The sequence below is a fragment of the Salvelinus fontinalis genome, chromosome 24 (genome assembly GCF_029448725.1).
Source record: "Salvelinus fontinalis isolate EN_2023a chromosome 24, ASM2944872v1, whole genome shotgun sequence".
Classification (NCBI taxonomy): domain Eukaryota; kingdom Metazoa; phylum Chordata; class Actinopteri; order Salmoniformes; family Salmonidae; genus Salvelinus; species Salvelinus fontinalis.
The window spans coordinates 18,819,064-18,833,603 of NC_074688.1; the positions used below are offsets into that span (position 1 = coordinate 18,819,064).

The 14,540-nt window shown below is 44.0% G+C and overlaps 1 long non-coding RNA gene across 1 annotated transcript in view; it reads left to right on the forward strand.

The window, feature by feature from the left end:
• Positions 1-14,536, forward strand: part of LOC129822107 (uncharacterized) — a 49,236-nt gene extending 34,700 nt beyond the window's left edge. The window contains exon 3 of the long non-coding RNA XR_008754447.1: positions 14,018-14,536. This is a non-coding gene — a long non-coding RNA (uncharacterized LOC129822107). The remainder of the gene's footprint in view (positions 1-14,017) is intronic.
• Positions 14,537-14,540: the final 4 nt, after the last annotated feature.

The window sequence follows — 14,540 nt, forward strand, 5'->3', positions numbered from 1 at the left end:
TTGGTCAGGCCTATACAGTTCAGGTTCTACTCACTGCATATGATTGGATTGATTGAAATTCTCAAACAAATTAAGCTGAGCAGAAAATTGACATTTGTTCTCGCATACTACTGCTACTAGCCACTAGCCACATATCTCATTCAGTTGCAGTAGTCTATAACGTGATTTTCTTTTTTATACACATAACGGAAGGGATTCCATTCAATCAGAGAATCTTTCAGTCCTGAATGTCTTTACTTAAAACTCTACAATTTGAATTTGCATTTTTATTAGGATCCCCATTAGCTGACGCCATAATGTCAGCTAATCTTCCCGGGTTCCAACAGAACTTAAAAGACATTACAAACAATCACATTTACATTAAGACATTACAAACATTTAACAAGTAGACATTAAAGACAGAATAGTCCTTATTTGAAAACAAAGCTCTTTCTCGAAACCAGCAAGTCAAAAACACTTGGAGACACAACCCAGCCAGTAACACTTATATCTGAAACAGTAATCATTCAGTATTCATAAAAAGATAAATGGAAATATTTCCTAATATGAATGTGGGTTTCTCTGTGTTAAGATTTTTTGATCTTTCAATGGTCTTCAATTGATCTTGTGTAAAATGTTGCACTGTGTCTCTCTTCCCTGTCAAGTAGCCATCTGAATGCACATATTTCCAGCCAATGCCATGCCAATGTGGGAGGTCAACAGGCAGCCACAGAATATCCATTCAAATGTCACTGCAATCACCAACAGACAGTTTCCATCTATATGGTTATGCATGGAACTGGGGGCCCCAGTTTGGCTCCTTCCCTCCAGTCATGACATGTGAAGGAAGCTGGCACGGATTAATGTGACACCGTGTCCAGACCAGAGAGCCTTTTTCTCCCAGGATGCCCGTCGCCCCAACCATGTCCCCAGACACTGTTTGGTAATGGCCTCAGTGAGTGAATGGTAATGGAGGGCTGGAGAGAGAGCAAGGGGGGGGGGGCAGAGAGAGGGGGGCTGAGAGAGAGAGCGAATGTTGTGTTTTCATTAACTCGGAAGTTGGCAGTGAGGGGCAGATCAAATCAAATCAAAGTTTATTTGTCACGTGCGCCGAATACAACAGGTGTAGGTAGACCTTACAGTGAAATGCTTACGTACAGGCTCTAACCAATAGTGCAAAAAAGGTATTAGGTGAACAATAGGTAGGTAAATAAATAAAACAACAGTAAAAAGACAGGCTATATACAGTAGCGAGGCTATAAAAAAATTGCGAGGCTACATACAGACACCGGTTAGTCAGGCTGATTGAGGTAGTATGTACATGTAGATATGGCTAAAGTGACTATGCAAATATGATGAACAGAGAGTAGCAGTAGCGTAAAAGAGGGGTTGGCGGGTGGCAATTCTGGACACATTCTATAATGAGGGGGGAAATGACATGACACAATAAAATTATCCAAGTATTTTTGGTTCACACTCAAGCCATCTTTCATCTTTGGCCATTTTAGAGCCTCTTTGCTATCTTGCCAGCCTCAACTTCCCATCTTTGCAGTCTAGATGGAGAGAGCCTTATTCAACATGGTAGCATTAGCTTTAGATATTGTGTGTGAGACGGACTAAAAAAGGGCTTGAATGGCAGCTACTCTGCTGTGTTCAACCCAGAGAGCAAGGGAGAAAGAGACGTGGACTCACTGCAGCCATCCCACACTGCAGAGCACGATGCCCATCAATCCCCCTACTGTCCCACAAAGAATCCCATTGTTGGGGCTCCTGAGAATCAAGAAACACGTTGGCAACCGCTATTTGTTTTTTGTTCTTAGAAGGGCCCTGCAATAACCATCCCTTTGTCCGAGCCGTATTGATGGAATCTGGAGAATAAGCAGATTTGCAACGGATATTAATGAGCCAGAACAATAGGTGATCAGCGGTGCCACGGTTCAAACAACGAACGTAGCTTTTATGTTGCCAGTGTACCGTGTGCTGGGGGGAGGAATGATTCATTCACAGGAGGAAATGACAAGATCTACACTGTGCCTGTTCATAGTCACCCCGTTCCAGGTGTCGCCAATGTCGCGTGATGACAAATAGACGGACGGACAGACAGTCACTCTTGAAGACCAGAGAACCCTCGCAATGACTAAAGGAACAAGAGTTCACAGGAAAAGAACATTAAACGCTCATGCAAGCAAAACATCGACTCAGTAGGTTGTGCCTGTGCTGTTAACATCTCAATTTCAAACTTGTACCCTCCTCAGAGATGCCTATGGGGCTTACTATAACCCTCTCGCCACATGGAAGAGATTGTATTGGTTTAAGCCACATGGAGTCTCTGTAGCTACAGAACACCTCTAGCCTTGTCCAATGCTGGGGAGATGTCCGTAACATTAGAGAATAAAAATAATAACTCAGAAGCCTCACATTTTAGGCTATGCTAAAAAGGCACCAATGACATTACAGAAGAGACATTTACATCTACAATATGTGTAAAACAATGTGTACATGCATATATGGTTTGTGCTTAGTAGGCCACCGTACATAAGGGAGTCTGTGGTATTTGGCAAACAAGTATATACTTAGACGCAGTGTTAAAGAGGTGAAAACGATTCAGTAGAGTGCCAACAGCCTTCTACTAATATGTACAAATAATAACAAATCTGTATTCATGTCTTAAATCATGACCAGGGCAGGGCAAGTGGCCAATAGTGTGGAAGTGGGAGGAAGCTGAATGGGGGGGGGTTACTGGGATTTCTCCAGTTTTCTCACAAGAGGTCATGTTTGAGCCAGGGGGTTTAAAAGTCAAGTTTGTCTTTCTCACGCTTCACAGTTGTTTCATTAAGTTGTCAAGCAAGCTGGTATTATTAACGGTGCTCATGATGTGGGTTGTTTGTATAGATAGATGGTTTGTCTGTTGTACCACACAGATATGTGAAGCAGATATGTAACATTGAAAACATGTCTGAGTGTGTGTGTGTAGGGCACAGGTGTCGAGGTAATTGAGGTAATATGTACATGTAGGGAGAGTTATTAAAGTGACTATACATAGATAATAACAGAGGGTAGCAGCAGTGTAAAAGGGGGGGGGGGTAGTCTTGGTAGCCATTTGATTAGCTGTTCAGGAGTCTTATGGCTTGGGGGTAGAATCTGTTTAGAAGCCTCTTGGACCTAGACATGGCGCTCCGGTACCACTTGCCGTGTGGTAGCAGAGAGAACAGTCTATGACTAGGGTGGCTGGAGTCTTTGACAACTTTTAGGGCCTTCCTCTGACACTGGTATAGAGGTCCTGGATGGCAGGAAGCTTGGCCCCAGTGATGTACTGGGCCGTACGCACTACCCTCTGTAGTGCCTTGCGGTCGGAGACTGAGCAGTTGCCATACCAGGCAGTGATGCAACCCGTCAGGATGCTCTCGATGGTGCAGCTGTAAAATCTTTTGAGGATCTGAGGACCCATGCCAAATCTTTTCAGTCTCCTGAGAGGGAATAGGTTTTGTCGTGCCCTCTTCACAACTGTCTTGGTGTGCTTGGACCATGTTAGTTTGTTGGTGATGTGGACACCAAGGAACTTGAAGCTCTCAATCTGCTCCACCACAGCCCCGTCGATGAGAATGGGGGCATGCTCTGTACTCTTTTTCCTGTAGTCCACGATAATCTCCTTTATCTTGATCACATTGAGGGAGAGGTTGCTGTCCTTGCACCACACGGTCAGGTCTCTGACCTCCTCCCTATAGGCTGTCTCATCGTTGTTGGCTATCAGGCCTACCACTGTTGTGTCATCAGCAAACTTAATGATAGTTTTGGAGTCGTGCCTGGCCGTGCAGTCGTGCCTGGCCGTGCAGTCATGAGTGAACAGGGAGTACAGGAGGGGACTGAGCACGCACCACTAGGGGGCCCCCGTGTTGAGGATCAGCGTGGCGGATGTGTTGTTACCTACCATTAGCACCTGGGGGCGGCCTGTCAGGAAGTCCAGGATCCAGTTGCAGAGGGAGGTGTTTCGTCCCAGGGTCCTTAGCTTAGTGATGAACGTTGAGGGCACTATGGTGTTGAACGCTGAGCTGTAGTCAATGAATAGCATTATCACATAGGTGTTCCTTTGTCCAGGTGTGAAAGGGCAGTGTGGAGTGCAATAGAGATTGCATCATCTTTGGATCTGTTGGTGCGGTATGTAAATTGGAGTGGGGTCTAAGTCTGAATCGAGGTCTAAGGTTTATGGGATAATGGTGTTGTGAGCCATGACCAGCCGTTCAAAGAATTTCATGGCTACATACGTGAGTGCTACGGGTTGGTGGTCATTTAGGCAGGTTATCTTAGTGTTCTTGGGCACAGGGACTATGGTGGTCTGCTTGAAACATGTTGGTATTACAGACTCAGACAGGGAGAGGTTGAAATTGTCAGTGAAGACACTTGCCAGTTGGTCAGTGCATACTCGGAGTATACGTCCTGGTAGTCCATCTGGCCCTGCAGCCTTGTGAATGTTGAGCTGTTTAAAGGTCTTACTCACATCGGCTGCAGAGAGCGTGATCACACAGTCGTCCAGAACAGCTGATGCTCTCATGCATGTTTCAGTGTTACTTGCCTCGAAGCGAGCATAGAAGTTATTTCGCTCGTCTGGTAGGCTTGTGTCACTCGTGCGTGTGTTTGTGCGTGTATGTTGAGCTGAGGGTTGATCCCAGAGCTTGATGCTGAAACAGCAGAAGGGCTAGGAGGTGGTAAGCCATCTCAACCTTGTCCACTCTGTGTGGAGATAGGCAGCTAGCCCCAGTCCTGATGGAGACTCATTGACACCTTGCTAAACATAGCAACCTGACCAGGCCCGCTATTATTAGGAAGTATGCACTGAAAGGGGTCAGCAGTCGCCATGGAGAGAATATGATAGTGTTCGCCATCCGGCATAATAGCACACCTCGAATGAGTCTTAAATGGTACCCTATGCCCTATAAAGTGCACTGGTTTAGACCAGGACCCATAGGGCTCTGGGTCAAAAGGCATGCATTATAGGCATATAGGGTATAGAGTGCCATTTGGGAGTTGGAGGGAGAATCTAAGACAGAAATTGACAAAAATAAATACATCTGTCATTTTTGCGGCGATATAAATAAGATTCTCTGTCTCATGATATTGTTTTATCTCACAATATGACTGCACCGCAGGCTATTGTTTCATCTACTCATCTCTTTCTTTCACTTGGAAGATGACTTAATTTCTCTATTCTCATTCACTTCATCTCCTTTGTATCAATGATAAATGCTTTTAAAGAAATGACAGAAAACGATGACAAAGATTAATTGTACATGAGATTTTAGTTTCACTCAAGTCAAAGAAAAGACTAGTAAATGATGCCTCTTATGACACACACCAAGTCAGGACCTGTGTCCTCAGGTCTACTGTTATTTATACTGTGGCCAGACGCAGCTTATTGACATTTTGTGGATGGCTACAGTATGTTTGATGAAAGATAACTGACAAGGATAACAAGAATGAAAGGCAGACGGAACGAAAGGAAAAATAAAGGGAAAAAATGAGTTATTCTAGGTGTCAGTTAGCTAGCAGCACAGCACAGCTAGGGAGTCTTGTTGCTAGGAGAGGAACAGCACCAATCTCTCCGATTGGCTAGAAAGACCTACATGATCCTCCAATTAAACCCCACACAGCACCAGGACAGTGCTAGCCATCCAGACACAAATAATATGGTAGCCGAGTTCGGGGCTGAAGTGGATTGAAAGGTATATTTATTGGAAAAGTCAAGATTGTGTGTGTGTGTGTGTGTGTGTGTGTGTGTGTGTGTGTGTGTGTGTGTGTGTGTGTGTGTGTGTGTGTGTGTGTGTGTGAGAGAGAGAGATGGGAGTTATTATAAATGTTGAGAATGCAAGGGTGCTATTTGCCTCATTTGTATTCTCTGAAAACCATAGGTATCACACGTTCCACACTAAGAAGTGGTTAACTCATAACAGAACTAGTAATTCATGACAATAAGAGCCAACTCATCTTTGAATGAAACCCTGACCATAAAGAAAGGTGAAAGACGAACATACAAAGGTTACAGTCAAACATCAGGTAAGTGTCTAGAGGGGGGGGTTATGTTTAACATTTCCAAAACGTCATAAGGGGGAGAAACAGGCACCTCAAGGGCATGAAAGTTGGAATGGACCAATACCCAGAATATACCCAGAATATTCTACCTAAACCACCACAACCACAGCCCCATGTGTTTCTCTGACGAGGTCAATCTACTCGTCTCCCAAAGCAGAGTGAAGTGATTGAAAGTTTGAACTTGGCTTTCAGCGTCCTATCCTGCTGGACAGTCCCAGCAGTCATCTGCTTTGAATACTAATGTTAATGTTCACCCAACACTTTACCCAGTGGGCAACTGGTTGTAATGACATAAGGTGGATGTTTTTTACACATCTTATCTGGTGAGGCATCTGTTGAAAGCAAGTTTACAACCAGAAATGACATCTTCCAATTGTAGTCATTTAGAGGACACTCGCATCGAGATCGACTTACAAAGCAACATCATTATGATGTCCTGTGCCAAATGTTGCCCACTTGGTAGGGTGCACAGATACTCAGACATTAATCGATCTCTTAGCCAAGAACTTAAAACAAGTTGAGCATCATTCATCGTCCTGCATATGCCAGTAAAAAGTAGGCTGCCTGTCGAATAAAAAACTCAGGCCAGGCCTGATGGAAACAGCAATTGTCAGTAAACTTTCGTAAATGTTGACGAAAACAAAATAAGTTTGAAAGGGTGGATCCTTTTTTTGTCTGTGAAATAGATAATGTGACAAATGGCAGCTAATTTGTTTTTGCGCAATTGTTGATAGATTAGCCAAGGGGGCGGTGTTGCAATCTACTGCAAGGATTGCCTGCAGAGTTCTGTTTTACTATCCAGGTCTGTTCCCAAACAATTTGAACTTCTACTTTTAAAAATCCACCTCTCTAAAAACAAGTCTCTCACTGTTGCCGCCTGCTATAGACCACCCTCTGCCCCCAGCTGTGCTCTGGACACCATATGTGAACTGATTGCCCCCCATCTATCTTCAGAGCTTGTGCTGCTAGGCGACCTAAATTGGAACATGCTTAACACCCCAGCCATCCTACAATCTAAGCTTGATGCCCTCAATCTCACACAAATGATCAATGAACCTACCAGGTATCACCCCAATTCCGTAAACACGGGTACCCTCATAGACATCATCCTAACCAACTTGCCCTCCAAATACACCTCTGCTGTTTTCAACCAAGATCTCAGCGATCACTGCCTCATTGCCTGTATCCGTAATGGGTCAGCGATCAAACAACCTCCACTCATCACTGTCAAACGCTCCCTGAAACACTTCAGCGAGCAGGCCTTTCTAATCGACCTGGCCGAGGTATCCTGGAAGGATATTGATCTCATCCCGTCAGTAGAGGATGCCTGGATATTTTTTTTAAATGCCTTCCTCACCATCTTGAATAAGCATGCCCCATTCAAGAAATTTAGAACCAGGAACAGATATAGCCCTTGGTTCTCTCCTGACCTGACTGCCCTTAACCAACAGAAAAACATCCTATGGCGTTCTGCATTAGCATCGAACAGCCCCGGTGATATGCAACTTTTCAGGGAAGCTAGAAACCAGTATACACAGGCAGTTAGAAAAGCCAAGGCTAGCTTTTTCAAGCAGAAATTTGCTTCCTGCAACACAAACTCAAAAAAGTTCTGGGACACTGTAAAGTCCATGGAGAATAAGAACACCTCCACCCAGCTTCCAACTGCACTGAAGATAGGAAACACTGTCACCACCGACAAATCCACTATAATTGAGAATTTCAACAAGCATTTTTCTACGGCTGGCCATGCTTTCCACCTGGCTACCCCTACCCCGGTCAACAGCACTGGCCTCCCCTCTGCTACTCGCCCACGCCTTCCCCATTTCTCTTTCTCCCAAATACAGTCAGCTGATGTTCTGAAAGAGCTGCAAAGTCTGGACCCTTACAAATCAGCCGGGCTAGATAATCTGGACCCTTTCTTTCTAAAACTATCTGCTGAAATTGTTGCCACCCCTATTACCAGCCTTTTCAACCTCTCTTTCGTGTCGTCTGAGATTCCCAAAGATTGGAAAGCAGCTGCGGTTATCCCCCTCTTCAAAGGGGGGGACACTCTTGACCCAAACAGCTACAGACCTATATCTATCCTACCCTGCCTTTCTAAGGTCTTCGAAAGCCAAGTCAACAAACAGATTACCGACCATCTCGAATCCCACCATACCTTCTCCGCTATGCAATTTGGTTTCAGAGCTGGTCATGGGTGCACCTCAGCCACGCTCAAGGTCATAAACGATATCTTAACCGCTATCGATAGGAAACAGTACTGTGCAGCCATATTCATTGACCTGGCCAAGGCTTTTGACTCTGTCAATCACCACATCCTCATCGGCAGACTCGACAGCCTTGGTTTCTCTAATGATTGCCTCGCCTGGTTCACCAAGTACTTCTCTGATCGAGTTCAGTGTGTCAAATCGGAGGGTCTGTTGTCCGGACCTCTGGCAGTCTCTATGGGGGTGCCACAGGGTTCAATTCTTGGACCGACTCTCTTCTCTGTATACATCAATGATGTCGCTCTTGCTGCTGGTGAGTCTCTGATCCACCTCTACGCAGACGACACTATTCTGTATACTTCTGGCCCTTCTTTTGACACTGTGTTAACAACCCTCCAGGCGAGCTTCAATGCCATACAACTCTCCTTCCGTGGCCTCCAATTGCTCTTAAATACAAGTAAAACTAAATGCATGCTCTTCAACCGATCGCTGCCTGCACCTTCCCGCCTGTCCAACATCACTACTCTGGACGGCTCTGACTTAGAATATGTGGACAACTACAAATACCTAGGTGTCTGGTTAGACTGTAAACTCTCCTTCCAGACTCACATCAAGCATCTCCAATCCAAAGTTAAATCTAGAATCGGCTTCCTATTCCGCAACAAAGCATCCTTCACTCATGCTGCCAAACATACCCTTGTAAAACTGACCATCCTACCAATCCTCGACTTCGGCGATGTCATTTACAAAATAGCCTCCAAAACCCTACTCAATAAATTGGATGCAGTCTATCACAGTGCCATCCGTTTTGTCACCAAAGCCCCATATACTACCCACCACTGCGACCTGTACGCTCTCGTTGGCTGGCCCTCGCTTCACACTTGTCGCCAAACCCACTGGCTCCAGGTCATCTACAAGACCCTGCTAGGTAAAGTCCCCCCTTATCTCAGCTCGCTGGTCACCATAGCAACGCCCACCCGTAGCACGTGCTCCAGCAGGTATATCTCTCTGGTCACCCCCAAAACCAATTCTTCCTTTGGCCGCCTCTCCTTCCAGTTCTCTGCTGCCAATGACTGGAACGAACTACAAAAATCTCTGAAACTGGAAACACTTATCTCCCTCACTAGCTTTAAGCACCAGCTGTCAGAGCAGCTCATAGATTACTGCACCTGTACATAGCCCATCTATAATTTAGCCCAAACAACTACCTCTTTACCTACTGTATTTATTTATTTTGCTCCTTTGCACCCCATTATTTCTATCTCTACTTTGCACCTTCTTCCACTGCAAACCAACCATTCCAGTGTTGTTTTACTTGCTATATTGTATTTACTTCGCCACCATGGCCTTTTTTCGATTTTTATTTATTAATATATTTTATTTGCCTTCACCTCCCTTATCTCACCTCACTTGCTCACATTGTATATAGACTTATTTTTCACTGTATTATTGACTGTATGTTTGTTCTACTCCATGTGTAACTATGTGTTGTTGTATGTGTCGAACTGCTTTGCTTTATCTTGGCCAGGTCGCAATTGTAAATGAGAACGTGTTCTCAATTTGCCTACCTGGTTAAATAAAGGTGAAATAAATAAATAAATAAAAATGTCGCAGTAATTTTGTAGTCACACGATGCTATGTTGTGTGGTCCTACGACAAAGTGCTTTTTATGAGCACTTCGTAATCATGCACAGCTTTTTATTTGCAACAAGCCAATTTGATGGAAACACACCGCTGCCTGTAAAATGTACATCTCTTTTTATGTGAATATTAGAATCTTCACTTGAAAATCTTTAGACAAATGGATGGAAACCTGCAGTAGCTCCTGAAACAGAAGTTTCCATTCTAAAAACAATACCAAGGCACTCTTTGATGCAAGTTAAAATGTCATTATCTTGGCATATCCACAAGGATAACTTTCTTTCAACCTGGACATCTAAATGTTTCTCGGGGGATAAGTGCCTTTTGAGTTCCCCCTAACAGTGTTCGCTCACAATAGATCACAATGGCCGTGGCTTGCTGTCCACAACGCCTGCCTTCTCTATCAAAAGCCTGTCTTTGACCTTGAGCAGCCACCAGTGACCAGCCTATTGACCTTTTAGCTCCCAACCAATCAGTGGGTCAGGGACCTCTTGACCCCTGGGAAGTGAGTAAGGTGGACTCTCTTCCTCTGGTCAAGTGGCTGTAGAGACCACACACCGACACACACACTGTTCACTGCCCATCACTGACCTCCAACTGAGTTGTACTCAGGAGCCTCCATGGTCCTCTGATTGGATTGGCCACGAGAGCCCACTGTGTGAAGTGTCTAAAGGTTTCATAATGGTAGGGGAGGAACTCTCAAGGAGAATGCCCTTCCGTCCTTCATGAAGGAAGGGCACGGTGTCATATATATTGCGGTGTCAAATAGATGATGACTCAGTGTGTGTGTGTTCATGGGGACGTATAGCCACGCAGCGTGTAAACATGTTATCATGGACATACATGAGAGGCTCACTCTTCCCGCCAATTGGATTCTGTCGGCGTAATGCTATCATAATGCGCTTAGCATAGCGTCCTCCATTCTCTTGATGTTTCCCTCATTTTTTCTCAACTGATCTTTCAAAGCAAAACTAATAGTCAAACGGAGAAAATGGAAGCAGTAACTCTGATGTTGTCATGTTTCCATCTTCTGAATTTAACTCAGATGTGTTCTTGGTAGCCTAGATTTGTCGTTTTAAATTCAATAACTGCAGTGGCATATTGTTTTATTATATTGGTCAGAAATTGTATTTATATGTGTATGATATTGTCATCTTAAAATAAAGCCTGCGGATTGTTACTTTTAACTTGGTAATTTTGTCTCGTTTAATTATGCCATGAATAGTACCGTCTCGCAGTTGTGTGTTATGTTTAAAATGTATCAAATATATCCACACTACTTTGTACATTTTGTATAATTATAATAAAGTAAAAAATGTGGTTAACTTGAAGTTCTATTAATTAAAAGGGTAATATAGCCTGTATCATACAATAAAGAACATAATTGTGACTAAACAAGAAATCTCCCTTCTCTCTCGACATCTATGCTGCTCTATGGGACTACACATATCTGAAGTCTTTCTTTCCCAGCATACAGGACACAACACTTTTCTCTTTGCTTTTGCAGTCATTCACCTCTCTATACAAGAGGATTCGACAAGGGAGTTGACTAATGATGTTTATCAGTTTGATTGGGTCTTGGAACACTGTAATGTGGTAGTAATAAATGGCTTGTTGAGGAGGCAACACAGATGGTGTTATATCAAGCATGCCCTCTGCTGGAGGAGATTCCAAGCTAAGGAAAGAACACTTGTTCAAGTTTCCTCCTCCCAAATCTCTGGCCAGTGGGAATCCTTAGCGACCTGAGGCCCGATAGAGGGGTACTGTAGGCTACAGGACTTTGTAACAGGGTTGTTTGAGTACTTACCAGAAGCAATGTGGGAGTCTCAGAACCATGGTGCCAGGAAAATGACTATATATGGGGCTGACTATTGTTAATCTGAAAATGTTCATCCGAAACTGTGACAGGCACATTTGTGAACTAGGTAACCTATTGGTTTAAAACAACCTTGGGATGTGTGTGTGTTCTGCAGTGTCCAGTCTGTGCTGTGTATGGTGAACGCTGCCTGGCCATGACAGTACGGGCTGTTTATCCAGACTACCCCGCTCACCCTCCCAACCCCCCTCCTCCCCAGCATCTGCTCATCATCCTCCCAGGTCCCGGGCCGTTTCCTGGCTGCAGTATACACTGGAGCCCACTGTTGCCTCTGCTGGGGCTGATATGAGGCCACAGCCTCAACGCTGCTCCCTCCGATGCACTGACATGTCACTGACAGAACAACTGCCCCTTGTTCACTCCATAGGGGGGAGTGGGAGGGAGACAAATCTGTGACTGACATGAAATTACACCAGTTGAAGAGGGTCAGGGCCTGGCAGCTTACGTTTGGGATCATTTTTTAAGCCCTGTTTAGTGATTATTGTTGTCTGTAAATACCATGATGTGGAATATTCCAATCTATAACTAATGGTCACAAATCTTGAACAACGTAGTTTCATCTCAGTGCATTGACATCCGGTATTCAAATAAACAGTGATAGTAATTTGGAAAGAGATTAATTACTTATTCACGAGAAAATAACATTAAGTCAGAGAAATAGGGAGGAATTAACTTCTTCAACAAGCAGGTCTTTCTCTGCCAGCACAGAAACCAAACACGGGAGACCTCTAGTGGTAGCCTTGAGCATGACGAAGGAAGAAGAGCTTGTCTGGATCCCAAATGGTGCCCTATACTCTAAAAAGGCAAACAAAAAAAGCCAAGGACACTGGCATGGGAGCCTTTCTGACTGCAGAAAACATGACACTCCGTGGTGTCACTGCTCTGTCTGAGCTGCCCTCAGAATTTGATGGACAGGTGAGAATGGAGAGAATGGAGAGGCAGCTCAATTTAGAACGTCTTAGCTACTTAAGAGTGGAATGGACTTTCTTTTTAGAGCAGAGCGAGTGAAAGAGCGTGAGAGAAAGAAAGAGAGCAGTCTGTTACAGTGCATCGTCATTGGGCGCTGTTTTAAAGAGCTTTTAAAAGCATCTGTAGCCTACACAACAAATATACTTGGATTCATCCGAGCACAGCATGTCTGGGTCCACTGTCTGTGGTTGACCAGGACAAGTCAGATCTGAAAATAAACACAACCAGACGAGTTTAGTCAGAGAAATAAGAGACAGGAGACAAGCAAACATTTCCAACAGCGCTTCCCGACAGGGTATTTTTGTTGAGGGAGACAGCCCTGTTGGTTACTCTTTGGGCAATATATGATAACGTCCCTGTCAGGATTTAATGCCCTGTACTATATCAGTGTTGTTTGAAGTCCCAAGATTATGAACTGTTTTGGGGCATTTATTTTGGCACGGTCAGAGGGTTCTTTTCAGGTGAAACACAAAAGATCTGGTGCAAAGGAATGAAAGAGATTAAAGATGAGGCCATACAGAACTTTTGCCTCTGGGGACGCTCTTGAGCCAAAAGGGGTCACCCAAGTGGCCAAAATAATTTTTTCTAGAAATACCTAATTGGACAGAAAGGAGCACACCTTCTTATGATATAAATATTATGTATGTGATAATGTGCTGTATATGAACCATACAGTCAAGTCAACATTTAACAAACAATTAGGGAAAAGGGATACCTAGTCAGTTGTACAACTGAATGCATTCAACCCAAATGTGTCTTCCGCATTTAACCCAACCCCTCTGAATCAGAGAGGAATTCAACTTCCATAGTGTCTTTAAGTCATATGATATTTTATGAAGTTTGACCTGCTGTTGATATACTGAAAGCATGACATATAGAAGAAGTGTAAAGAGCCTCTTGCTAATGACCCTGTTGAAATAAACTTAGTAAAATCATGAACAGCACTATTTAAGTATACAATTACTTTCCCCCAAAATAAATCTGTACACTTGATTAAAGTGGCACTTCAAAACTTTGATTAAAAACACAAAGACATTACTCTCTTTCGCTCTGCTTATCGTGTTGTTGTTTTTTATTTAATGGACGTCTATTCCATTGATTACTGTACTTAGTACCTTCAAAATATCCAGCTTGACAGGCTACTCTTCTGAGAAGTACACCTGCCTCTACTTAATCATAGAGCTGTCTGGGGAATTCTGCAGCCTGCATAAAAGTTGTAATGAGCTCACTGATTGTTTCTCCCCCTCTGTCTCTTTCCCAGAAGTTCCCCTGAGAGTGTGGACAATGCCCTTCACTCAACAGTCATAAAAGCCTATGAGCGTCAGTGGAGCTGTGGCCGTTCTGCATGACTGGAGGAAGGAGGGAGGATGAAAAGGCGAGGAGATTTTGGCCGGCCCCAGAATGTTTTGGGTGCAAAGAGGAGACGCGAGTCAAAAACCACAGTGAGAGTGGCCTGATTAAAGACTGATCCCAGTTCATCTCCAGGACATCCGTACTCTAAAGCCTCTACAGACACACCCTTCACCTCACTGTTTACATGCACTCCTTCCTGTCTCGCGCTGCCAAATACTGAAGGACTTACTCATAGCATTCTGTGGTTAACCAAGGCTATGCGTTTGCCTTCACTTTGTTAAGGGCCTTTGAGGAGACTCTGTGCCACTGTGTGTGATCGATGGGAGATTTGTTTATTTCTATCAAAAACATTTGTAAGTTGGAAGGACACTGACTAAAGACAGTGAAGTAAACTAAAAATAATTCAATAAACATTTTAGAAAGCAGAGATC